We start from the raw sequence: 25079 nt of genomic DNA, 5'->3' as shown, positions 1-25079 counted from the left end.
TTTTTGACCAGCATGATAATACAAAAATATTTGTAATAAAATTCTCTGTGATCCAGCAGTGGCAGTCAGTGCACTGAATTTCTAATACCCAAGGGGTTTCTGACTTGTAGGGTTTTTCTGTGTTATAAGAACTATTAAAAATAATACTTTCCAGTGTAGTAAGGACTTTGATGTAAATGTATTATCTCATTCAAGTTTAACAAGAGCCCATACAGCACATGTTATTATTCTCTTTCTAGGTGGAGATTTTGTTGCCTTTAACAAGCAAAAAGGAAACGAAATAATAATTTTCAATCATCACTTCCGTCCTATATTGGAAGACAACAGAATTAAGGGACTTCCTTATCTCTTCATATTATTGGCAGCTAATAATGAATGAAAAGGGATTAGTCTGACTCCTAATATGACAAGTCTGATACCTGTGGGTCCACATCTTTGTAGTTGAGTTGATGGTAGTTTATTTTTACCAGTGTTCTTGAAACTTTAAAATGCCTAGATATTAGCTTTGTGTCTTATCAAAACATTAATTCTGTTTAGTAGGTCTGGAGAGAAACCTAAGCTTGCTTCTCCAAGACTCTTACAATGGACTGATACTTTAGAGGTAAGGATGACACTTTTAGTAGTGGGGTTCTAGTGTGTCTTGAACTGCTTTATTAGATCTATCCCCTGCAAGTTTAACTACTGATCAGTCCAATTATTTAAATACAGGATGACCAAAATTGCATAGTTTTGGTTTATTTTTATAAGATAATATAACAGAAAATATAAAAATGAAAATTTTATCAAATTTATTCAATACAAGAATCAACTGATTGAAATGACACCTGCCCAAGAGATGCTTGGGGTAGTCAGTAAGTAAACAAATGCACTGCTGGAGTGATGCTCACAGTAAACTATTAAGTGGTTAATGTGTTCTGCTCATTTTTTCCCTATGGGAGAGGTCTTTGATTTTCTAGAATTTCTGCCTGTGATAAGTAGACAAATTGACTTCCAGAGTTGGGGGTGGGAAAGAAAGTATTCCTCTTTTGCCTTGGATAGAAGTAGCATTCTCCAGACAGTTTGCCAGGAAGGAAGAAAGCAAAAACTATTAGAGCTCCTTCTGATCTATCCCATTTCCCAATGAGTCAGAACTAGGAGTACACTAGGTTGAGTTAACTTGACCACACTAGCAAAATATTCTTCAGGAGTTTGTTTTCTTGACCCTGGGAAGCTTGCACTGTAGAGGAGAGAGACAAATAATAAACAAACAAACAAATAAACAAATTACATATATGGCATATCAGATGGGGTTTTGATGTCTTGTTAGGGTAGGTGGAATTCTCACTGCACAGGGGACAGATATAGATTATGTGAGATAAGATCAAAAATGAAAAGTGAGTGCTGAAGAGATGTTGATTTCCCATATCTCTGCACACCTGACAGTTTAGCTTATATTCATTCCTTGTGTTCATTCAGTTCAGGGAAAAGGCTTTCTTGGTTTGTGGGGGTCTGTGTATGCCGTGTCTCCTTGCTCATAGCTCAGAAGTTCAATGGCAGTTGGAATATCTTCCACTGGGATCTCATGAGGTCCCCTGATTTATTTGCTGCTCTATAATGTATGAACTTTCCCTTTGAGTCAATCATCTATGAGTAGTGGCCATCACCTTGGAGAAATTCACTTACTCACTAAATAATTAAAGGAGCATGAAAAGGTACAGTTGAATAAGTTGGGAAAAGTTTCTAGCTCCTCTGATGATCATGTTCTCCCAGCTCCTTAGATTATCCAGCTTGAGAGAAAAAACTCTAGAGATTCATGGATGAGTAACTTGGTGGGTGCATAGCATGGGACCTGGAAAAAGGAAAGCTCTCAAGAATTATTTTTTGAATTAGTATAAGATTGGATATCAGAATGCTGTGTCAGCATTAGCTAATGAGCTAGGCACTTAAGGTTCCTCTCTCATCCTGGGACACTTTAAAAAAAAATACGGGGAGGAGGTTTCTGGTTTAAATGAGTGACATGCTATTGTTAGGATCATTGCTAGCAGTTTCAGTTTATTAGTATGTACACCTTGGTTTTAAGGAGAGACTCCATTCTAGTTTTCTGTAATTGTGCAGTAAATTAGGCTTGTTATACTTAGATGGGAGTTTCAGAGTCATCAACTAGTCACCAAAGAACTTATTCTGAAAACCACTGTAAGAGCTATTTGTTTTAGGATTGACTCTGCTATTTGAATGTATCTTTCACTTTGTTTTTTTGGCACCGGGGATCGAACTCGGGTCCTTGTGCTTGCAATCTTCACTTTGTTTTTTATTATAAATGTATTATGTACATTTCTAGGTCAACATTAAAATAATGTACAATTTACTGAGCTAATTTGCCACTTTGACGCACCATACTCTAAAGTGGATGTGCTCCACATTTCTTGTTTCTGGACCTGAAATGGCCAGCTGAAATTCCAGTGACTCTATCTTTGATTTGTTCATCTGCAAACTGGGCATAGTGTTTCATTCCTACAGAAGAGGCTGTGACTGTGAATTAGGTAGTTGTAAAGGGCGTTGACACCTGGGAAGAATGACCTTTTATAAAATCAGGACACATTGTATTTATCCTTATAGTATTTTCTTCATTCTAATTATACCTTTTTTTTAACCTAACCTATAGTAGGAGGATGGAAAAAGGGACAAAGTTAGTACAGAAAGTGGCAATGATTTCCATCACAAAAAAAGAGATTTTACAAAGCCAAAAGGGAAGGTTACACCATAGCATAGGCTGATCCTAGGTGGGCCTAATATGAAATTTCAATATTGAAATATTGCTTGGAAGTGAGGCAGTAAAAGAAAAAGAAAGAAAAAAGCAATAGTTGGTGTATGATTCTATATAGGTATAATTTAAAATACTTAAATTGTCATTATTAGAGAAGGATTTATAGCTCTTTAATCTCATCCTTTCATAGAAGAGAAAGTGGAGATTAAAAAAGTTTATGTAACTTCAAAAACTATAGTTATTGAATGATCTTTCTTTCTTTCTTTCTTTCTTTCTTTCTTTCTTTCTTTCTTTCTTTCTTCCTTTCTTTTTTCAGTACCTAGTATCGAACTCGATATCTTGCACTTGCAAGGCAGGTGCTACACCACTGAGCTAAATCCTCAGACCTTGAATTAACTTTATATTGCATATGTCAGGGCTGTAGGATGCTATAAGCATCATTTTCAAAATATTTCAGAATATTAATAAGTACCAATAAGCTAAGCTGAAACTTTAGGGTCTACTATGACAAGAGGGCATGACTTATTAAATTGAAGTTTCTTTCAGTGAATTTCCATCTCTATTATCAGTTATCAAGTTCCCTGTACCTCTTGGATCTCTTGGAGTTCTTAAGTTTCAGAAATGGACTCTGGTCAAATTAAATACAAATCAAAAAATATATACATAAATGAACATGTTAAAGATAAAATGTATCCAAGGAACAAAAGAAGAAGCCAAATAGCCAGGGCTCAGGAAGCTTCAAGCCAGCAGAGCTGCAGGGATCCTGGTAGCAGAACCTGGTGGAGGCCTGCTTAGGATCCTGTGTGGGATGGAGCAGCTCAAGTCATCACTTCAACAACTTGTCATTCCTGGAAATCTTCATGTCAGGGACAGAGGATCTGATGAGTCGAACTATGGAAATAACCCATAGTTCGGCTGGACCTGGGATGGATGGGTAGGGAGAAAGTGAAGCATTTTGATGGACAGACTGCCTCCCTATCTACTGGGATTATAGGCATGTACAATCATGCATGGCTCAAATTTTTACTTTGTAAAATAACTTAAAAAAATATAAGCTGGGCACAGAAGTGGTGCATACCTATAGGAGGATCACCCGATGGCAGGAGTTTGAGACCAAACTCGGCAACATAGTGGAAGAACTAACTTTAGCAGGCAGTAGCTAATTATTGTGCCCTGGATCAACTTGTCCCTGTCTAGAGGGAGAGAGAAGGGAAAGAGTTGATGTAAAATCAGCCAATGCAGAAAGGGTGTTCTCTCTGTGTTTAAAGTTCTCAGAGTGTAAAGATTTGAAAAAAAAACCTAGGAAGTCTTTTTAGATTATGAATTATTTCTGCACTTTTAAATTACCTGTATTCTGGAGTATATTTTATTTTCATTAAGTTTATTGGTACATTTTAGGTATAAAATACAGTTTCATTCATCTTTGGGATCTTGGACCTTTACATGATGTATCTTAGTTCTTATTTTTCCCCATTTCCCTGCCCTCCCTTCACCCACTCCACCCTTCCCTATTTACAGAGACTTTGTTTTCATTTTTTCTTTTTCTCAAATTTTTTTCTTTTCCCTTCTTTCCTTTCCCCTAACCTTCCCACTTCCCCAACTCCTCCCACTTCCCCAACTCCTTTAGACCTTTTCTTCCTATTTCACATTATCAATTATATCATTAGAACCTTATTTACACTTTTAGTATTTCACACCAGAGAAACTATTCAGTATTTATACATGTGTGTCCTATTTATTTCACTTAAGATTATGGCCTCAATGTGCATCCATTTAGCTATAAATGTCTCTAGTTTCTCATTCTTTATGGCCGAGTAGTACTCCATTTTATAGAAAAACCACATCTTTATCCAGTCTCCGGTTGATGGGCATTTGGGCTGTTTCCATGTTTTAGCTATCACAAACTGTGCCACTATAAACATGGGTGTGCATATATCACTGTGGTATGATTCTTTCAATTCTTTGGGGAAGATACCCAGCAGAGGGATAGCTGGGTCAAATGGGATCTCTAATCCTAGGTTTTTGAGGTATCTCCACATTGATTTCCACAGTGGATGCTGTGGATTGCACAGTGAATATACTCCCACCAACAATGAAGAAGGGTTGCTTTCTCCCCACAGCACTGCCAACATTTGTTATTGGTTGATTTCTTGATAGCAGCCATTCTTTCTGGAGTGAGGTGGACTCTCAGTGTTGTTTTCATCTGCATCTCTCAAATGACCAGTGATGTTGAGTATTTTTTCATATATTTATTTGCTGCTTTTACTTGTTTGTCTGAGAAATGTCTGTTCATTTCAGATGCCCATTTTTGAATTGGGTTTTTATATTTGGGGGGTCTGATTCTTTTGAGTTCTTTATATATTCTAGATAGTAGACCTTTATTTGAGGAACAGCTGGTAAAATTTTTTCCTATATTGTAAGTTGTCTCTTAGCTCTGTTGATGGCTTCTCTTGCAGTGCAGAAGCTTTTTAATAAGATGAGATCCCAGTTGTTGATCTTTGTGCGAGTTCCCATGATACTGATGATTTGTTCATAAAATCTTTTCCCATGCCAGTATCTTCGAGAGTTCTACCTAACTTATCTTCCAGTAAGTTTAGTGTTTTGGTTTTAATATTCAGATCTTTAATCCACTGTGATTCTAGTTTAGTGCATGGTGAAAGATAGGCAGGTTGAACTCCGGTTTTTCCAGCACCATTTGTTAAAGAGGCTATCTTTCCTCCAGTGAGGATGATTGGCTCCTTTGTCAAAGATGAGGTAGCTGAGTATGTCTGGAGTTGTTTCTGCATCTTCTAATCTATTCCACTGATCCTCAGGTCTGTTTCTTTGAAGTACCATGTTGTTTTTATCACAGTGGCTTTGTAGTATAGTTTCAAGTTGGGGATTGTGATACCCCCTGTCATGTCTCTGTTGCCTATAATTGCATTTGCTATTCTAAGTCTCTTCTTGTTCCAAATGAATTTTTGGATTGTTTTCTCTAGTTCTGTGAAATATACTTTTGGGAGTTCAATTGGGATTGCATTGAATCTGTATAGCAGCTTTGGAAGTGTGACCATTTTCACTATATTGGTTCTTCCTACCCAGGAACAAGGGATATCTTTCCATTTTCTTTTTTTTTTTTGGTACCAAGGATCAAACTTGAGTCCTTGCACTTGCAAGGCAGGTGGTGGAACCACTGAGCTAAATCCTTAACCCTCTTTCCATTTTCTTATATCCTCCTTGTTCTTTTTTTTTCAAAGCGCACAGTTTTCAGTGTAGAGGTCTTTTGTCTCCTTTGTTTGATTGGTTCCTAGATATTTCATTTTTTTGGATGCTATTGTGAAAGGAATTGTTTCCTTAATTTCTCTCTCAGTGAGTCTGTTATTTGTGTGATCTTTGAGTGTTTACCTTGTATCCAGCTACTTTACTGAATCTGTCAATTAAGTCTCGAAGTATTTTGGCAGAATTTTGGGGGTCTTCTATGTAGAGTATTATATTGTCAGCAAATAATGACAGTTTGACTTCTTCCTTTCCTATTTTTATTCCTTTTATTTCTTTCTTTTGTATAATAGCTGTGGCTAATGTTTCCAAAGCTATATTGAACAGGAGTGATAGCGGACATCCTTGTCTTGTTCCTGATTTAGTGTGAAGGTTTTCAGTTTTTGACCATTTAGTATGATGTTGGCTGTTGGTTTTTCATAGATAGCCTTTATTAGCTTCAGATACAGACCATCTGTTCCAATTTTCGGTAGGGTTTTTAATATGGATAGGTGTTGGATTTAATCCAATACTTTTTCTGCATCTATTGAGATGATCATATGGTTTTTGTCCTTGAGTCTGTTAATATAGTGTATTAATATTATTAATACACTATATATTAAATATATAGTATATGTATATTAATATATACATTATTAATATATTAATATATAGTGTATGTATATTAGAATAACATATGTAAATTTATTGATTTATGTATGTTGAACCATCCTTGCATCCCTGGGATAAATCCGACTTGGTCAGGGTGTATGACCTTCTTAACCACCCTCTGTATTCTATTTGCCAGTATCTTATTGAGGATTTTTGCATCTTTGTTCATTAGGGAGATTGGCCTGTAGTTCTCTTTTTTGGTAGAGTCTTTCCCTGGTTTTAGATTCAAAGTAACACTTGCTTCCAGGAATGAATTTGGAAGTATTACTTCCCTTTCAATTTCGTTGAAGAGTTTAAACAGTAGTGGCAATAGATTTTCTCTAAATGTCTTTTAGAATTCAGCGGTGAAGCCATCAGGACCTGGGCTTTTCTTAGTTGGTAAAGTTTTAATTACATTTTCAATTTCACTGATTGTAATTGGAGTTTTTAGACTTTTTATATCTTCTTTGTGCAACTTTGGTAATTCAGATGTATCTAGCAACCTGTCCATTTCTTTTGTGTTTTCCATTTTATTAGAATACAGGTTTTTGAAGCAGGTATTGATGATCCTCTGATTTCTGCTGGATCTGTTGTGATTTCACCTTTTTCATTCCTAATTACATGAACTTGAGCCTTTTTTTTCCTTTTTTTGATAAGGTTGGCTAAGGGTTTATCAATTTTATTTATTCTTTCAAAAAACAAAGTCTTCGATTTGTTGCCTTTTTGTATCATTCTTAGTCTCCATTGCATTGATTTCTGCTCTGATCTTTATAATTTCCTCTCTTCTATGAGCTTTGGGTTTGTCTCACTCTTCTTTTTCTAGGAGCTTAAGGTTCAGCATTAGCTTGTTTATTTGAGCTCATTCTGTTTTCCTAACATGGACATTTACTGCTATGAATTTCCCTCCTAGAACTGCTTTCATTGTGTCCCATAGATGCCTGTATGTTGTATTGACATTATCATTTAATTGTAGAAACTGTCTAATTTCTTCTTTAATTTCCTCTGTGACCCAGTACTTGTTCAGGAGGGTGTTATTCAATTTCCATTTTTTTTGTGTAGTTCTTGTGGTTTCTTATGCTATTGATCTCCAGTTTAATTGCCCTATGATCTGATAATATACAGGGGATAACTTCAATTCCTTTGCATTTACTTAAACATGAATATGAGTGATCACGTGGTCTATTTTGGAGAATGACCCGTGTGCAGCCAAAAAAATGTATGTTCTGATTTTGTGAGGGGGAACATTCTTTAAACATCTATTAAGTTCATTTCTTCAAAAGCTTGGTTCAGTTCTATTATTTTGTTGTTTATTTTTGTCTAGATGATCTGTCTATTTGTGACAGTGGGATATTGAGATCCCCCACTACAATTGTATTACTGCTTATTTGGTGTTTCATGTCCATTAATATTTGTTTTGTATAGTTGGGGGCATTAGTATTTGGTGCATACATATTTATAATTGTCATCTCCTCCTTTACAAGGATGTAGTGGCCTTCTTTGTCTCTCTTAATTAGATTTGGTTTGAAATATATTTTGTCTGCAAATAAGATAGCTTCCCCCACTTTTTTTCTGTGCTCCTGTCACCTGGAGAACTGTTTTCCATCCTTTTACTTTCAGTCTATGAATTTCTTTGTGAACTAAGTGGGTGTTTTGTATACAGCATATTGTTGGATTTTGCTTCTTAGTCCATTCTGCCAGTCTATTTCTTTTGATTAGTGAGTTGAGACCATTAACATTGATGGTTATAACTGATGTGTATTGGCTTATCCTTATCATGTTCTTTTCCTGCTGTTGGCTCTTTTATTTTTTATTTTCCCCCTTCTCCCTTTAATTTCTTGTCTTGCCTGGTGGATTTGCTCTGTTGGGCCTTGTGGAGTTGTGACCTTCATTTTCTTTTTCTAGGATTTTGTTTAGAATTGTTTGGAGTGCTGGTTTGGTATTCATGAAAATTCTCAGGTGTTCTTTGTTGTGAAAGTATCTTATTTCCCCATCAATTTTGAAAGATAATTTTGTAGGATACATCAGTTTAGGTTGGAGGTTATGTTCCTTTAAGGCTTGAAATTTCTCACTCCAGGCTCTCCTGGACTTGAGGGTTTGTGTTGAAAAGTCTGCTGTGATTCTGATGGGTTTCCCTTTGTAGGTGATTTGTTTCTTTTCTCTAACTGCTTGTAGTATTTTGTTCTTCTGGTGAGTTTCAGGGACCTTGCTTATTATAAGTTTAGATGTATATCTTCTTTTTTATCATGGCTAGTTGGAGCCCTATATGCCTCAGTCATCTGTATGTCAAATTCTTTCCCTCTGTTTGAGAAGTTTTCTGTCATTAATTCTGTGAACAGTTTCTTTATGTCATTTGTTCTTTCTCCTGATTTTTCATGGATTCCTATCATCTTATATTATTTTTGGTATCATCTAGGAGCTGCTGGATCAATTTTTCATGGTCCCTTACTATTTTTAAGAGATCTCTCTTTTCATGGTCACTGACCACAATTCTGTCTTCTATGTCTGATATTCTGTGTTCACATTTGCTCATTCTGCTGTGAATGCTTTCAATAGAGTTTTTAATCTTCTGGATATCTGTTTGAATCTGTTTCATGAATTCCATTTCTTTCCTATGTTGGGCATTCATGGTTTCCATTTTTTTCCCATGCTGGGCATTCATGGTTTCTATCATGGTCCTGAGCTCATCATCTATTTTTTTGTTGTTGTTGTCTGTTTCTGTTCTAGAGTCTCTAATCATGTCTTTTATGCTGCTCAGCATCTCTGTGGTTGTCTGGTAAATTATTTCTGTTTCGAAATTTTCTAGAGCCTTATTCATCTTTTTTGTTACTTCCTGTGCCATCAGTATAGGGTGTCTAGGTGATTGATTATCAGACTTTTCCACCTTGTTTCCCCCAGAATTTGCCTTTGGTGAGCATGTAGCCTGATTTTGTGTCTTGATTAGGTGTCTTCTCATTTTTATTTTTGTTGTTGTTACTGTTTTTAGTTCAATTCCTGGGTTGATACTTCAATATTGCTTGTTGTATGTATCTTTGTTGCTTGTATTTAGAACTTTTTTTTGCAATGCTTATTTCTCACAAGTGTCTTCCAGATATATCTGGTCTTTAGATTTTGGGTCTCTAATGACTCTTCTTCTTCTTACCAAGAAGGACAACTGATTCAATCAATCACAACACCTTAGCCCAAGTGATACAATCAGCAACAACAATAGCATCAAGGACAGTTTAGAAAATGACATTTTGTGGTAGTTATTAATCTATTACTTGTAAACACATTAATTAACTCAAAATCAAGTACCAGCCCAAACTATGTCTGTAGTGAATAAACTGTTCAATATAGCAACTTTACCCTTTGTGATGGAGACTTAGAAGGAGTGGGGAGGGAGGGATAGATAGATATGATAAGGAAAGGTTAGAAGTGAGGCCAGAGGAAAGAGGAAGATCACAAAAACCCTAGGAAGCTGCTGAAGAGAAGAGGAGAAGACAGACTGAAAGAACAAACACAAGAACAGAACAACCTAACAGCAACAGGGAGGCTAGAAACTGCATTTACTTTCCTTTAAAACTAATGACAATTGAGAGAAGGAAAAAGAAAAGAAAAAGCAAGAAAAAAAGAAATTTGAATTAGGACAGGAACAGGAATAAAAAGGGAGAGAAATGAAGAACAAGGTGGGAGAGAGAGAGCAAGAAAGAGAAAGAAAAGAAAAAAGAAAAGAAGCAAAAATAAGGAAAAATTTGAAAAGAGAAAAGAACAGATAAAAATTAGAAAAAATATTAAAAATAAGAGAAAAAGTTACTTTGAAGATAAAAAATAAAAAAGGGCCTCCTTCAGGGTATGTCTCTGCTGTCAGTATAGATAGCATGGGCAGGATTGTGTAGATCCAAGTCAGTTAGTCTCAGCAAACCAGTAGCTGTCCCCTGAGATTCAGGCTAATTTCTGCCTGCAAGGCCCAAGTTGAGACCTCTGACCTCTTGCTGGGTTGAACTCTGCAAGGTTCTACTAAGTTCTACTGCAGGTTTCAGGTGCCCTTCACCTGAAGATAGTCCAGGTTCCAATGGGAGATGGTGTTCCCTGCAACTTACCAACTATGGTGGTCTGGTGTGCCTTTATTGCAGAGATTTTCTTCACTTTTCCAGTGAGCTTCAATTTTCATCTAGGAGCCTCAGAGAGGCCCTCTTTCTCTCGTTCACTTCTGCTCTATCTTCTGGAGCTCAGAGCAATGTCTTTTCTGACGCACTGCCCCTCTGTAGTGTGGATCCAAGTGCTGGCTTGGCCCAGTGTTCAGAGGTGGTGGTGGGGATATGGGATGTGTTGGCACCACAAGCTGCTCAGGACCTGCACTCCTCTGTGCTGAAGGGGCAGAGACACCTTGGAGAATCTTTTTAAGAAATTAAAAAAAATTTAAAAATCTCATTTTCTTTCTTCCTTAATGTGATACTGCTAGGTCGGAAATGAAAAGCAGTCAACACAGTTCTATTTCTGTATATGGAGGATGAATATTTTTATTTGCACTGCTATACTTGTAAGAAATAATATAAAATTAATATCCAAATTGCATAGATAATTAGAGTTTTTGTACGTACACATAAATTCCGTCAATGGCATTGCCTGCTGTGAGCAGTTTGATTTCATGGCTTTCTATTATATCTGTATTTGAAGGCTCTACCTTTGTTCTTTCTCCATTTCAAACTTTATTAAAGCCTTTCTCAGTGAAATTTTGTCCAATGACTTGACTCAAATCAAAAGGAATTTCAGAAATAAGATCATGACCTTTCTGCCATTGATGTAATAGCGTTTTTCAGCATGCTTTAGTAGTCATGAGTGATGTTTTGGGATGTAGGTGAACTCATCCTAGATATCTGATTTTGCTAGTGATCAATAACTTACAAGAGATACCTCAGGGAAAGGGACATTATTTTAGAAATATTTTTAAATTTTTTATCAAAGAATGTTATATTTTGACAAAATGGTAGTTGATTTAAAAATATGAGAATTTTAAAGTGTGTTTCTATAGAAAACAACAGTGTATTTTCAACACAACAAATTCTAAACATGTAGATTCCTTAAAACAGATTGGCATTAATGTTTCAATACGTCTTCAGCTGGCTAGTTTGAAATAATTTTAATAAGTAGAATTTTAAAAATATTTACCACTATTGAACTATTGTATTTAAGTTTATAGTTTATTTTTATATGAAATTAAGTTTGAAAGGCTTCCTTGTTAAAAATTGAGATAAAATTCATTTTGCTTTGTTTTATATTAAATACAACTCTCTTTCTCTTGTACAACTAAATCTTGTACAACTCTCTCTTCTTCTTTTGCATATTTGGGAGTTCTCCCGAGTAGCTCTTTTTGATCTGGAGGTTTCTTCAGGTAACCAAGACTTTTTTTTTTTTGTACCAGGGATTGAACTCGGGTCCTTGCACTTGCACAGCAAGGGGCAAAACCACTGAGCTAAATCCCTGGCCCAATACTTGATTAGATACTCCAAGTAAGTTCAGCCCAGTTTGCTTTGCTTCTGTTCTCAGGTAGAAACTGTGTCCCTCTTGTTCTGGAAGTTCAATAAGCTTTACACGTGGTCAGATCTGAGGTGAATTTGTGCAAAACCAGATTGTTTTTGTTAATTAGTGTAATCAGTGTTTTTCTTGGACTGCCAAGGAGAATCACCAAGAGAGTCCACAACTTTTTATTGAGAGACAGTCTGTGAAGCTATGAGGTTTTTTATAGGTCTCTTTGCCATTGCCATGATTCTAAAACTTCACTTATCATGAAGTCAGTCCTAATCTTCTGGTTTCATACTTTGTGCTAGTTTTAGTTTTAAAAGAGCTTTTCTGAAAAAAATTTAAAAGCAAAACTCCTTTACATTACATGGTGATTTAATTATAATTGATTAAGGATATTAATACCCTGATTTTTGGTCAGTATCTAAGTCAAAATGTTCTTTGTATTTTAATAGCTGTGAGAAACTGAAATGCCCTAGACAGAGGCAGTAACTATCTCTGATGAACAGTTAATAGTCATCATTTGAACAGTGATTTCCATTACAAATGCTAAGCTACTTGAAATAATCCATTCTCTTGATAAAAGGAAGTTATAAGATCACATATGATAGTTATTGTCAACTGTTTTTAATAGAATACAGTGTTTTAAAAGCAGAAGCTCTGGAGGATGAAAATTCTATAATAAATAAACTATATACTAATACTGACAGGTCACATTTTAAAATAGTTATTTCATTTCAGTTACTTCATCCATAATATATTGTAGTGATACCTACTTCATGGAGTGATTAAAATATTTAGAATAATACCTTGCTCAAACCAGGATTCATTAAATGCAGCTCTCTTATTCAATTTGTTTTGTATCATCATCTAAATATTATTCAATAAAAAATCTTTAATTCTAAAAGGGATTTTCCAGTATCAATTAAAAATAGGGCCATTGGTAGCTGAATATTTCATTATTTTAGTAATTACTCATAAAATAACTTCTAAATTCCATAATCTGATCTAATTACCATTAAGATAGATACTTACAACTTTTATTCTACTTTTTTTCTGTGAATCTCTTAGTTAGCTTTCATCACTGGTACCAAATACCCAACATACACAGTGTGAAGGAGGAAGAGTTTATTTGGTTCATGGTCCTAGAGTTTTCAGCATGTGGTCAGCTGCTCCGAGGCAGGAACATCATGGCTGGGAGGGCATGTTAGAGCAAAGCTCTTCAACTCGTGGTGGCCAGGAGCAAGAGTGCCAGAGGAGAAGGGGCCAGGGAATACATATTGTTCCTAAGGTCATGCATGCCTTCCCGACTCACCCTCATACATCCAGAAGTGTGTTTTACTAATCTGCTAGAAATCTCTTACTCCAATCAAATTGGCAATCACACTTTATAGTAACAATGAATATATTATGTATTTATTTTTTGAAAAGTACTGTTTATAGCTTTTAGTTTTCATTGTTATGTTGAAAAAAACGGTTTATTTAAATTGACCTCAAAACCACAATGTTAAATGAATAGTAATCAACTATATAGAATAATAAGAACTGATTTAAAAATCCCTCTATTGTTGGATATTAAGTTTGCTTGCATTTTTATTTGTTATGACTAGCATTGCCATGAGCATCTTTCTATATACAACATATTGAAAGGAATTTGATATATATTAAGTAATTTTCTAAAAATTTATAGCAACTTATCTACATTTGAGTATTCCTCATAGATTTGGGGACCCTAAATCAAGACTTTTTCTTTTTTTTCCATTTTGATCTGTTAGTCCAAAATATAAATGGATACGTTCTTACCAATTTCCCCCATAGTTGACACACAAAAAGTCTACTCTTCTTTATTACGACATTTAATGAGATATCTTGAATCACATAGAAGTTTAAACAGTTATCACTCATTTCTGAAGGAATTTTAAGTAACAACAGAAAGAGATTTAGAAAAGAATTATATTATTGGATATAAGAACTACAGGGATTTAAAAATGGATAATTGTTACAAAGAATAGAAAGGCCAGACTAAAATTATTTGTACTTTTGCCCTCATTTTAAAGGTAAAAGGCAAACAGAATGAGAAAATTGATCATCAGCAATCGTCCAACTGGTGCTCCCTGTGAGTTATATGTTCTTTGCTACATTATTCACAATAATCTTAGCCCAAGGATGTATAGTGGATGTCATATTTAATGGGAATGTGACCAAGGGAATTTTAGGTGAGAAGACATACTACACATGTAGGATTCTCCAATTAGTGCTAGGCTTCATTCTGAGTACATCAATGAAACAAAAAGATAAAAAATCTTTACTCTTTTGGAATTTATCTATTGGAAGGACAAGATAAAATCGATCAATTTTACAATATATTTAGAAGTTATAAGTGTCACAGAAGAAATAAGGCAAAGAAGAATATAAAGAGTTGGGAGTGGAGTAAGAGTTCATACCCTTACATGTATGGTCAGGAAAGGCTTCCTCGTGAAGGTGACTTTTCAGCCAAACTTAAAAGAGGTAAGGAAATGAATCACTAAGACACTTGGGGCAAGAGTTAGGCACTGTATCCATTTCTGGGAGTTCAGGAATGTCTGGTTGGTGGGGCTGTTGCCTTTATAGAAGTCTTGGTGAATGGGGTCTAAGAGATCTGAATGAGAACTAAGAGAAGAAAGCTGAATTCAATAGATATCCCATGGGTCACTGAAGAGGAGGGAGAGAAATTCTGCATGGTGGTTCATATTTAAACCTGGCTCTGGGTAAGTCTAGAAATAACTGTATTGTGCAAACAAAATTTAGTTAGCCCAGTGTGTATCATAATAGTGAGGACCCATTTTTTCCACCATAGACATTAGAGCAGAAAGGACTGTGACATAGGGTGAGAAACAGCAGTGACCACTGTTCTGCAAAGCCCCAATGGCCCTTGGCCCCAACACTTGGCATTGAATTGTGGACATTGTGGTGCTTGTTGTGTATTGTGCAATAACAATGACCACCAGTGAAGAACCACTGATCTCTGTGAAGAAACCTGCAGGAGCTAAGTTCAAGTAGCAAGGACTGTTTAAGTTAAGGACAATGAACAGCTGACCATTGTAGCCACCAAAAGAACACAGTGTACAGGAAATACCCCTTGGGAATGCCCAGATACGTGTGTTTGTGTGTGTCTGTGTGTGTTTGAGCTTTATAGCAATAAAGGTTCTGTCAGTCATTTCTGTATGAAATTTATTTTAACCTAATTTTTCTGTATTTCTGTATACATTAACAAATGTATAGACTATTGAATAATTTCTTATCCTCTTTCAGTGTTGAACTAAAAACTTGATGTAAATAGTTTTTATTAAATTTTTTCTTCTTTAGCCCAAGGATACTGAAGAGCAGTTTCTTGAGCTGGGACTGGGAAGGACAAGTAGTAAAAGTGAGTACTAGTCTCCATAGTAGGGAAGTGTGACTACTACTATAAATCTGTAAGTTAGCAAATTCACCTGACAAACTGAATGTAAATGATCACAGCTCTTTCATTCTGTTATTTTTACCCAGTTATTTGAAGGGCAGGTCATCAAGAAAGACGTAGGTCAGAGACAGAGGAGTTCATTACTACATTAAGCAGTACAAGTATCTTTGTTTTTGGTGTCCTAAACTCCCGTTCTTCCTGGGTAATCAGGTGTGATATCTGTATATGTAGTTAGTTATGTTCTGGACAGAAATATTCTGCACCCAAGGAACCTGAAAATTTCACATAGAACAATGAACACACTATTGCTTTAGGGGAGACTTTATCTTCCAAAGACTGTTTATAAATATCCTTGCAAATATAGTCTGGGCAAAGCAGTCAGTGAGTCTGCTTGCAAGATATGCAGAAAAGTGAGATGCCCATTGAGAATTATCTCCCAGCATGATTTACTACTGATTTTAAGGAAATCATCCAAAAGAGAACAGTGCACTCACAATTTTCTATTTTTTGAGGGTACTTCTTGCCTGGAAGGGACTCTGTCACAATTAATGAATTGTCAACTTGCCACAATCTTCAGGCTATTAAACGTATTGTCCAGGGCAGTATCTTTTTTTATCATGTGACGGCCCCTGTGTGCATGGATCTTCAAGATTCTTCAGCTAAGTTTGTTGCAGCTGGACAACTTGTTAAGAGTGCCCCTCACTCATTCATTTTTCATTTACTTTGTCTCATACTCTGCAAAACTGAGAGCATTTGGTCCTAAATGGTTAGATCTACCCACCTGCCTAGCCAGTGTTCTGGGATGGAGTCTGACATGGAGAAGAGATTGCTGAAAATTAAGTCTGACACAATGACCAAATCATAAACCATAACTCCATTAAGTCCTATTTTCATATAGGATAGGCAATGAAATTGTATTACCTGTCTCTAGAATGGAAAGAAAAATCAATATATGCTGTTTCTTCACTTAATGAATGTCCTTCCCTAGCCTCTTGGCTGTTACTAACCCCCCCGCCCCCCACCCCGCCCCTGCATTTTACATTAGCATGATAAGAAACACTGTAAAGATGTGTGGGGATGGGCCTGAGTCTGTAGAAGGCGATTTCTCATATAAGTGTATGGGATTTTTAAACCAGTCATTTGTCATTAGGGCTAGAAAAACAGCCTAATGAAGACAAAGTAAGTATTACACTGAACAAAGTATTATTGAATAAAGATTGCTCCTACCATCTAAGATTTCTGGAATTGTAGTTATGTTTGTATTGTCTAATAGAAAAAATTCTAGATCTGGAATTCATTTCAGCTCCATACTTTACTTATGTGATCTTGAATGATGATCTTGATCCGATTCATAGATATTAACATTTTAAATGAAGGAATTAATTTGTTCTATCCACCTCGTTCATAATGATTATTAAAATTAACAATATGCTATATGTACATGAAAGTGCTTTGATAACATGTTTGCTACAATTGTAAAATGGTATTACAATTATGCTGCATTTAAATTTGATAGGATCTTATTTAATATTGACGTCGAGAAACAGATTTGCTGTTTCCTTGAGTTTCAGGGTTTTTAAAATACAAAGTGAATAAAAAAACAAAATCTCTGAAAGAATGAATAAATAACATCTAGAATACTTTAGGTGAATCTAAGTAATAACTGAATAACCTTGTTCTCACTTTCACTAACATGTTTTTCTTAGTTGCACAATCTCCAAATATATTCAACAAGAGTGACCAAGTAGTTTACTCAGTTTTTCTCTAATGCCCTCTAAACTCTTTTCATCTGAAAAAGCTAGTATAACCCTCAATTAATGACTCTAATCATAATACTAATTCATTTGACAACTGAAAGATTATAGGAATCAACAAGACACTTGAAGTGGGTTGTAGAATAAAAGGTCTTCCCACTCTACACACAGCTAAAACAATTCACGGAAATTTTAACCTACAAAGCAGCCCGCAATATCTCCTTTTTTAAAAAAAATTTTAAAATAAAGAATGGGTCCACAGTGATTCCTTGGATTCTAGCAACCAACACAGTATCAGTATACACTAGTACCGACATTTTTTTCAGTAATTCAATCACTACTAACTTACAAAAGTTCTCATCTTGGAACTAGTCATGGCTGACACAGAAATATTTCTAGGATTAAAATTGAAAGCAGTTAGGTATCATGACTCTGTAGTTAAGAACAGCAAATCTACCTGCACTGAAGACATATTGAGTTTGCTGAGATTTGGTTCATTGAACAAATGGATGAATGCATATCATAGTTCAGATATGACTGGATATATGGTATTTCTTTTAGCACCTGAATAGGTGTTCTGTGTGTGTGTGTGTGTGTGTGTGTGTGTGTGTGTGTGTAGGAAAGCTACCCAGAATGGCTAGCTCATAACTCAGGTATTAGATCTGTCCTTGGATGCCCAGAACCACTGGATCAGTGTCATTAGCTAAATTTGAGGGAACAAATATAAGAGATATAGAAAGTAAAAGGAAGTTGAATGGGGGTGTTAGAGTCCTGTTTCCTAGATACATTTGGAACAGTCAAAACACTCCAGTATATCTGGAATGCTAGGAAATATTGCGTAGGTCTGAGTGACACTTTGGACATCATTTAATGCCCAGACTAAATATTCCTGTAGTCACCAGCTTTCTGAGTACTTGAAACGCATGAAGGAATATGAGAATAGCCTGTATCAGTCTTTCTCAAATTTTCGCATGCTTCAGAATAACCTAGAGAGGTTTTCAAACACATGCTGCTTAGCCTCATCCATGTTTCTGTTCAGGAGGTTGGGGGCAGGGACTGAGGATTGATGTAGATTTTGCTGGATGGAGGACTAGAACTAGAGACCCTCTGAAACCACCCCATATCCATGCGTGTGTTTTATAAATAATCCAAAATAAGCTACATATTCTAATATCTGTGAATGAACTTTGTCCTCCTCCTCCCTACCAAGTACTATGTGTACATGGAGTCCAGTAAAGCTTTTTAAAGTGATCAACAGAGTCTTAGAAATGAAGTCTATGCTCAGAGGGGTTTCTTTCTTTATTTCGGAAACTGGCTGGCTTTTTCTGAAGAGAGCTAAATTCAGGTGTTTCTTTCAGAGAAAGAGGCAGAAAAACAGGCACAGAACTAGGTGCGAATCTATTACAGTAATGCAGAAGGAAGATGATGGTGGCCTTACAAAATGTTAACTGTGAGTTGGAGAGTACCCAGATTCTGGAGAAATGCAGTTTATTAGGCACTATTGATTGTTTGCTTGTGTGTATATGAAGTGTGTTAGTGAAACAGAGGCACTTAGAATTATATCCAAGGTCCTTGCTCTTTGATAGTGTGATTTGAAGATCAGTGGCATTGAAACATTTAGAGATAGTTGTAAGTGCAGAATCACATGCTACCCTCCAGACCTACTGGATTAGAAGATCTATAGAGGTGGAAACATTAAGTAATAACTGAATCTGAATTTCTGGGTAATGTCAGGGCTAGATATAAAGATTTTGGGATTTGTTTGCTTTTGGATAGGCTCATTATTCAATCTATGAGTGGATAAACTCACTAGTAGAAGGGTATTATCGATAGAGAAGACGGCCAGGAGTGAGATGAGCTTCACAAAATTTAGAAGCTTATTTTAAAAAAGTCAATGAAGGGAAGTGAATTAGGGAAAGCCATGAGGATAAGAAAATATTTTAGGAAAAGGAAAGCAATCAACTATGTTGATAGTACTGAGAGGTGGAGTAAAATAGGGAAAAACAAGTATATTAGATTAGGCAACAGTGAAGTGGTGAGGACATTCATCAAGTAGTATGAAAATGGTGGTAGTGGATGCTTATAGAAGGACAGAGGAGAGAAATTTTGAGGTGAGCAAATAGTGACAATGCTTAAGGATGAATTTTTTCAAATTTCTAGGAGATAGTATAGTTTGTTTCATCTGTGTTCAAAAACCAATGATCTCTTTTAATTTTTCCAGTCACAGTCAAATTTCAAATTTTGTCCTTCCAGACACTTACAGTACAAAGTATAAAAGGTCCTAGCAGCCAGAAATGGTGGTGCATGCCTGTAATAAAAGCTACTCAGAAGGCTGAGACAGGAAGATAGCAAGTTTAAGGGCAGCCTGGGAATTTAGCAAGATCTTGTCTCAAATTACAGTAAAAAAAGGCCTCAGGACATAGCTCAGTGGAGGAATGCCCCTGATTTCAATTTCTAATACCACAAAAAAGAAAAAAGAGGGTTACCTTTAATAAACTCATGATCAAGTGAGAGATGCACACAAATAATTAGAATATTCTGACAATTTTACATTAGACTTATAGGAAATTAAGAATTGGAAAGTGTTAAGATTTCTGCTTGCATCATACTAGGTACATTGAATGTGTGAATTAGTGCTTATTTCATTCCTGTGAAGTTATCCTGACTTTATTGATGAGGAAATGGAGCTCGAAAGAGGTTCAGGACTTGTTTTTGGGTTGGAATTAATAAATGGTGAAGCTAGAATTTGCACCCAGGTCTACTGACTCCAGTGTTGTGCTCTGCAAAACTGCACTGCTTTTTCATGATGTAAGAGGCAATATGTAAACATTATTCCTACAAAGCTGTGAGTTACCCTTCACAAACTGTGCCATATTAATGCAGTAGACTTACACAATGTTTAGATTCTAAATCCAGTGCTCACGGGTAAAATTCTAAATTGTAAAAATTGTCCTAAACCTTCTGTTCTACCACATATATATATATATATATATGTCCCTGAAAAATGCTCAGACCATGAGAGCCAGTTAGGAACTGGGACCAACTGAAGAAATGTCAGACTTCTATCTCTCCACTCACTCAGAGAACTACAGGCACTGAGAGAGCATGTCTGTAATGCTATCATTATTTTTGGTGTACCTTTGATTTAATTAACATAAATTTAATTCTCATTGCATGTATCCTAGCCATAGTTAATGTCAATGAAAAGTCACCATGTATGATTGTGGGAACCCTAGGACATTGTAAACATGGCTTTACTAAAATTTTAATCCTCATACTAACCCTGAGATGGAGGTATTTTTCCCCATTTTGCTGATGGGAAGACTGACTTGCCCAATGGCACAGAGCTCATAAACTGGAGACTTACTTGTCCAATCCCAAATGACTCTTATGCGGACATGTCTTTCACTATGTGTCTTGGTTACTTTCTCTTTGCTGAAACAATCACTCAACACCCACAAGTTAATAGAGGGAGGGTTTATTTCAGCTCACAATTTGTGGAAGTTCCAGTCTATGGTCAGCTGGCTTTAAGGCAGGGTGGCACGGCAGAGGGACATTGCAGAGGAAGAACAGTTTGTGGCATGGTAGGCAGAAGACAGCAGCAGCAAGCAGCAAGCGGCAGCAGTGAAACAGCAGAAGCCACAGCTTCTCCTTTTTATCCCATCCAGGCTACCAGGCTTTTGGGTGGTGCCCGTGACACCCAGGGTGGGCCTTCCCATTATCCACACCCAGAACTGTGCTAAACCAATCAATGGACTAATTTAGTAATCAAGTATTCTTAATCCCAGCATCACACCCCTAATCCAAGAATCATGCACCCTAGGTCCAGCCACCTCTGAAAAGCTCCACCTATGACCCTATGAGATATTTTGGGGACATGTAAACACAAGCCACAGCACTATGTGCATAGTCTGCAATTTCTGTACCTGCCAAAGATCCTTTGTGTCAGTTAGCTCAGGGAACTACCTAAACATATGAGCTGTCCCTGCCTGTGTAGCTTCCCCTTTAATCTCCAGCTTATACTTTATCCCTTTTCTGTAATAAGGCCCCTTAGCATTCACTTTTCTCCCCCCCCCCTTTTTGATACTGTCAATTGAATCCAGGGTTTTCATACTTACATCCCAGACCTACTTTTCTTTTCTTTTCTTTCTTTCTCTCTCTCTCCCTTCCTTCCTTCCTTCCTTCCTTCCTTCCTTCCTTCCTTTTTTCCTTTCTTCCTTTCAAGACAGGGTCTTGGTAATTTGCTAAATTGCCTAGGGCCTCTGGCCTTGAATTTGCAATCCTCCTGCCTCAGCCTCCCATACTGGACAGGCTTGGTCCACTACAACTGACTTATTTTTTTGAGACCAAGTCTCATTATATAGCCCTGCCTCAAACTCCTAGCAATTCTCCTGCTTCAGCTTCCCAAGTGCCAAGACTGCAGATGTGTGCCACCATGCCCAGCTTCACTTTCCTTATTAAATTCTTGCAGGAACTCACCAGTATCTAGGGACTCACTAGAGAATTTGCATAAATAAGCCTGTAAGTAGGAAATAAATTCTGGCTTCAGATACCAATTAGTGTCATGTGACCTGTTTTAATGTAAATATACTAAACAAATCTTTGTCAAAGTAAAAACTAGTTATCTGCCTTTCAAAGTTGTGAGAGTAACTGTTTTAAAGGTTTGAATGCTCGCAAGCTGGGACTATCGCTTTCTGATTCCTAGCTTCTATCTCCAGCCCTGAAAAACAGATGAATGTTTATGTACACCTAAAATAAAAATTAAAATACTGCTTAATTTAAAATCAGATATAATTTGACATTTTTATTAACATTGGCCTCCTCTTAAAGGTTACTTACAATTTCTTTTCTCTGGTCTCTCTCAATTACTCTGGATAGTCCCCTATTTCTTTAGTAGGCTAATGCATATGTAGTTAATCAAAACTCAAGTTTTAGGGCTTTGCATAAGGACCCCCCACTTTGACTCTAGACTGGCTTTGATTGTTAATTCTGTTTCTCTGGAAAATGTCCTGAGCATTGTGAACAGTGACCGTCTTCCAAGTCTTTCTCTTGGTGGAAAGAGCAGCCCAGTGTGTGACTTAATTCACTTCTTTAAGATCACAAGGAAAGACACAAAGCGGTTAGTGTTGAGGAGTGAAATCAGAACTTGCTGGGTTGTTTGGGATGATTCTACAGTTTCATGTTTTCACTCTCTTGCATTTGGAGGTAGAAGAAGGCAGTGATGACAATTAATTATATTAGGGTTCTTCTAGTGAGATTGGCTTGGAAATGAATTTTGAGACATTATATTAGCCCAACAGGGAAACAGGGAAGATGATGTTCCAGTAACAAACAGCACCGAAACCTCAATGGTTAACAAGAAGAGTAGATGTTTCAAACAAGCAAACCATCTGCTTGTTCAGACATCTCTCCATGAGCTCTCTCTGCAGGGACCCAGCATTCTGGGCTGGTTCCATTTCAGGGCACTTTCTTCTCAGCACAAGGGCTCAGAGTTTGTCTAAGAAAAGACAGTAAGCACTGAAGACTATGCATTGGCTTTTAAGTACTTTCTCTCCAAAGTGACTTCCATGTCCAGCTCCATTGGCCAGAGCTAGTCACAGTCCCACCCAACTGCAAAGGAGGCAGGGAAACAGTCTTCTGCATGACCAGGAAGGGCTAGAAAACCAAAGAGGGCATTAGAAATGTCTGTTGCAGACACTGGGAAAGTATTCTTACAAGTTTCATGTTCTTGAATGTTCACATGGATTGAGTACTGGAGTACAGTTTAAGATAGAGGAATGTGTAGGCAGAGGAGTGAGCTATTGCCTCATTTTAAAGGCAGTTACTTATGTCTTTATCCACAAGACTGGATGATGAACTTTCAAAATTTTTTCACATGCTGTCTTAGCCCAGAGACCACTAAAGGAAAACAGACTAATCTCCTTATAGCCTGAGTAAATAAATGCACTTTTATGAGGTATTTTATAAGGTTTTCAAGGACTTTGAATTAAAGACTTAGATTTGGATCTTACCAGGGACAGAACACTCAAGCACAAATTTATATATTTTTAATTCTGTTTTGTTTGGGTTTATTGTAGGAATTAAAAATTAAAATAGAGTCTGGGCAGTGATGATGAATCAGAGAGGGAGTGTAAAAAGCTTGGCTATGTATACGAAGGATAAATTGTAAATCTGTGAACCTTCCCAAGAGACAGGAATGGGATTTCTCATTTAACACATCTTAGTTTGTTATCCTGGGAGTGAATTTGATATCAGTTTCTCATTAAGGGAATGCTGATCGGGGCCTACTGCCTTACAAATGTCACATATATGTATATACAGTCTCACCTCTAAGTTTTCAAGGTAATAGAAAGTAATCTAATTATGTAGATAATTAAAAACAACCAAAGTGCAAGTTTAAAACTTGTACTTTTATGACTGTAAAGCAGGCTATCAAAATGACAGGGAGTCTGGATGTGATCGTTGCACGCATCCAGATTAAATGAGTGCATTAGTTGATTGTTTCTGGTATGAAGATAAGCAGAGAAAAGTATAATAATGCTGGCATTTAAGTGGACCTAATTAGGCTTCAAGTTTAACACTCCATTAAGATGAATGGGAAAGGGTCACCCCGTGCAGACTGTGGCACTGTCTTGTGTGTCTGGATATTGCCTCTGAAGACAACAGTCTGTCACCACACGTTCTCAGTCACCCCTGGAAAGCAGACTAGAAATTTAATTCTTTTAAAATTAAATCTCAGGATCTGGAGGCCACAGTAGAATCCATAGGAAGATGTTAAATCCTTAAATTCTGTAGCTGTATTAGCCATAAACAACAACAATAGTAACAGTAATACTTTCCTATATCCATAGAAACTTTCAAGTGCAGACTTCAATGTTTCCTGAATATGATCTCACGAAACTAACAGTCTCCAGCTATCACTGAAGGACCCTGTCCTTGGAAAGGGTGAGTGACTTGGCTAAAATTACATGGAATGTCACTGGTAAAACCAGAAACAACATGGTGGGACCATTCAGTTTTGTTGGATTAGTTTGTCATTCATCAGGGGAGGGAGCAATGAATCTTGTCTACTAAACAGAGTTGAACAAACCTCACTGCAGACAGATTTGCAGGGACAAGATTGAGGAAATCCTGCTGTCTTTCCATAGGGAAAATTGGCTCAGTAATGTGTGAGTCAGACAAAAGTTCAGTTATGACAGTGCTTGAGGTAAAGGGGATTAATATGATCTTAAAGTTATGTGACTGTGGGAACACATTCACAATTGTCACCCAAAATGCTACAAGGTCAGCCTCTGGCATTGAGTGACTGGACTCTGAAAGTGGATGCTTAAAGGTTATAGAAGGAAATTTTTGGCTTGAAATAAGTTCTTGGGTGATAGTTTGCTTGATTTCTTGTTTCTCTGAAAAGTAGTATGGCTACGTCATTAATTGTGATTGTGATCTCAAGACTGCCAGCCCATAATTCTGCTTGTTCTATAGACCTAGTACATGTCATTGGGTGACTGCTTTTATCTTGCTAATTTTTAGTAGCTTATTTTCAGAATTAGTAAGATGAAATATAGTCTGCTTATCAAAAGCCTAGGTTTCATGATGGTGTTTTTCAGTGAGATTATAGAAAGGAAGTTTTGTTGTATACCTAGCGCTACAACAGACTCATTAAATATCCAAATCTTTCCTAAATGGCTCTACATGTGAAATTATTATAAATTTTTGAACTTTGTAAATGGGTCCAATTTTAATAAAAGAATACATACTTTTT

The 25079-nt window shown here is 36.5% G+C and overlaps 1 long non-coding RNA gene across 1 annotated transcript; it reads left to right on the top strand.

The window, feature by feature from the left end:
* Nucleotides 1-461: 461 nt before the first annotated feature.
* LOC147829834 (uncharacterized) lies at nt 462-24998 on the top strand. Its single transcript, XR_015445938.1, has 4 exons — nt 462-601; nt 14185-14243; nt 15473-15530; nt 24172-24998. It is a non-coding gene; the product is annotated as an uncharacterized LOC147829834 (long non-coding RNA).
* The last annotated feature ends 81 nt before the right edge of the window (nt 24999-25079 follow it).

The sequence above is a fragment of the Heterocephalus glaber genome, unplaced genomic scaffold (genome assembly GCF_053883595.1).
Source record: "Heterocephalus glaber isolate CG9 unplaced genomic scaffold, H.glaber_assembly_v1.0 deba00000347, whole genome shotgun sequence".
In the NCBI taxonomy this organism is placed as follows: Eukaryota; Metazoa; Chordata; class Mammalia; order Rodentia; family Bathyergidae; genus Heterocephalus; species Heterocephalus glaber.
This window is presented reverse-complemented; position numbering and strand designations above follow the sequence as displayed.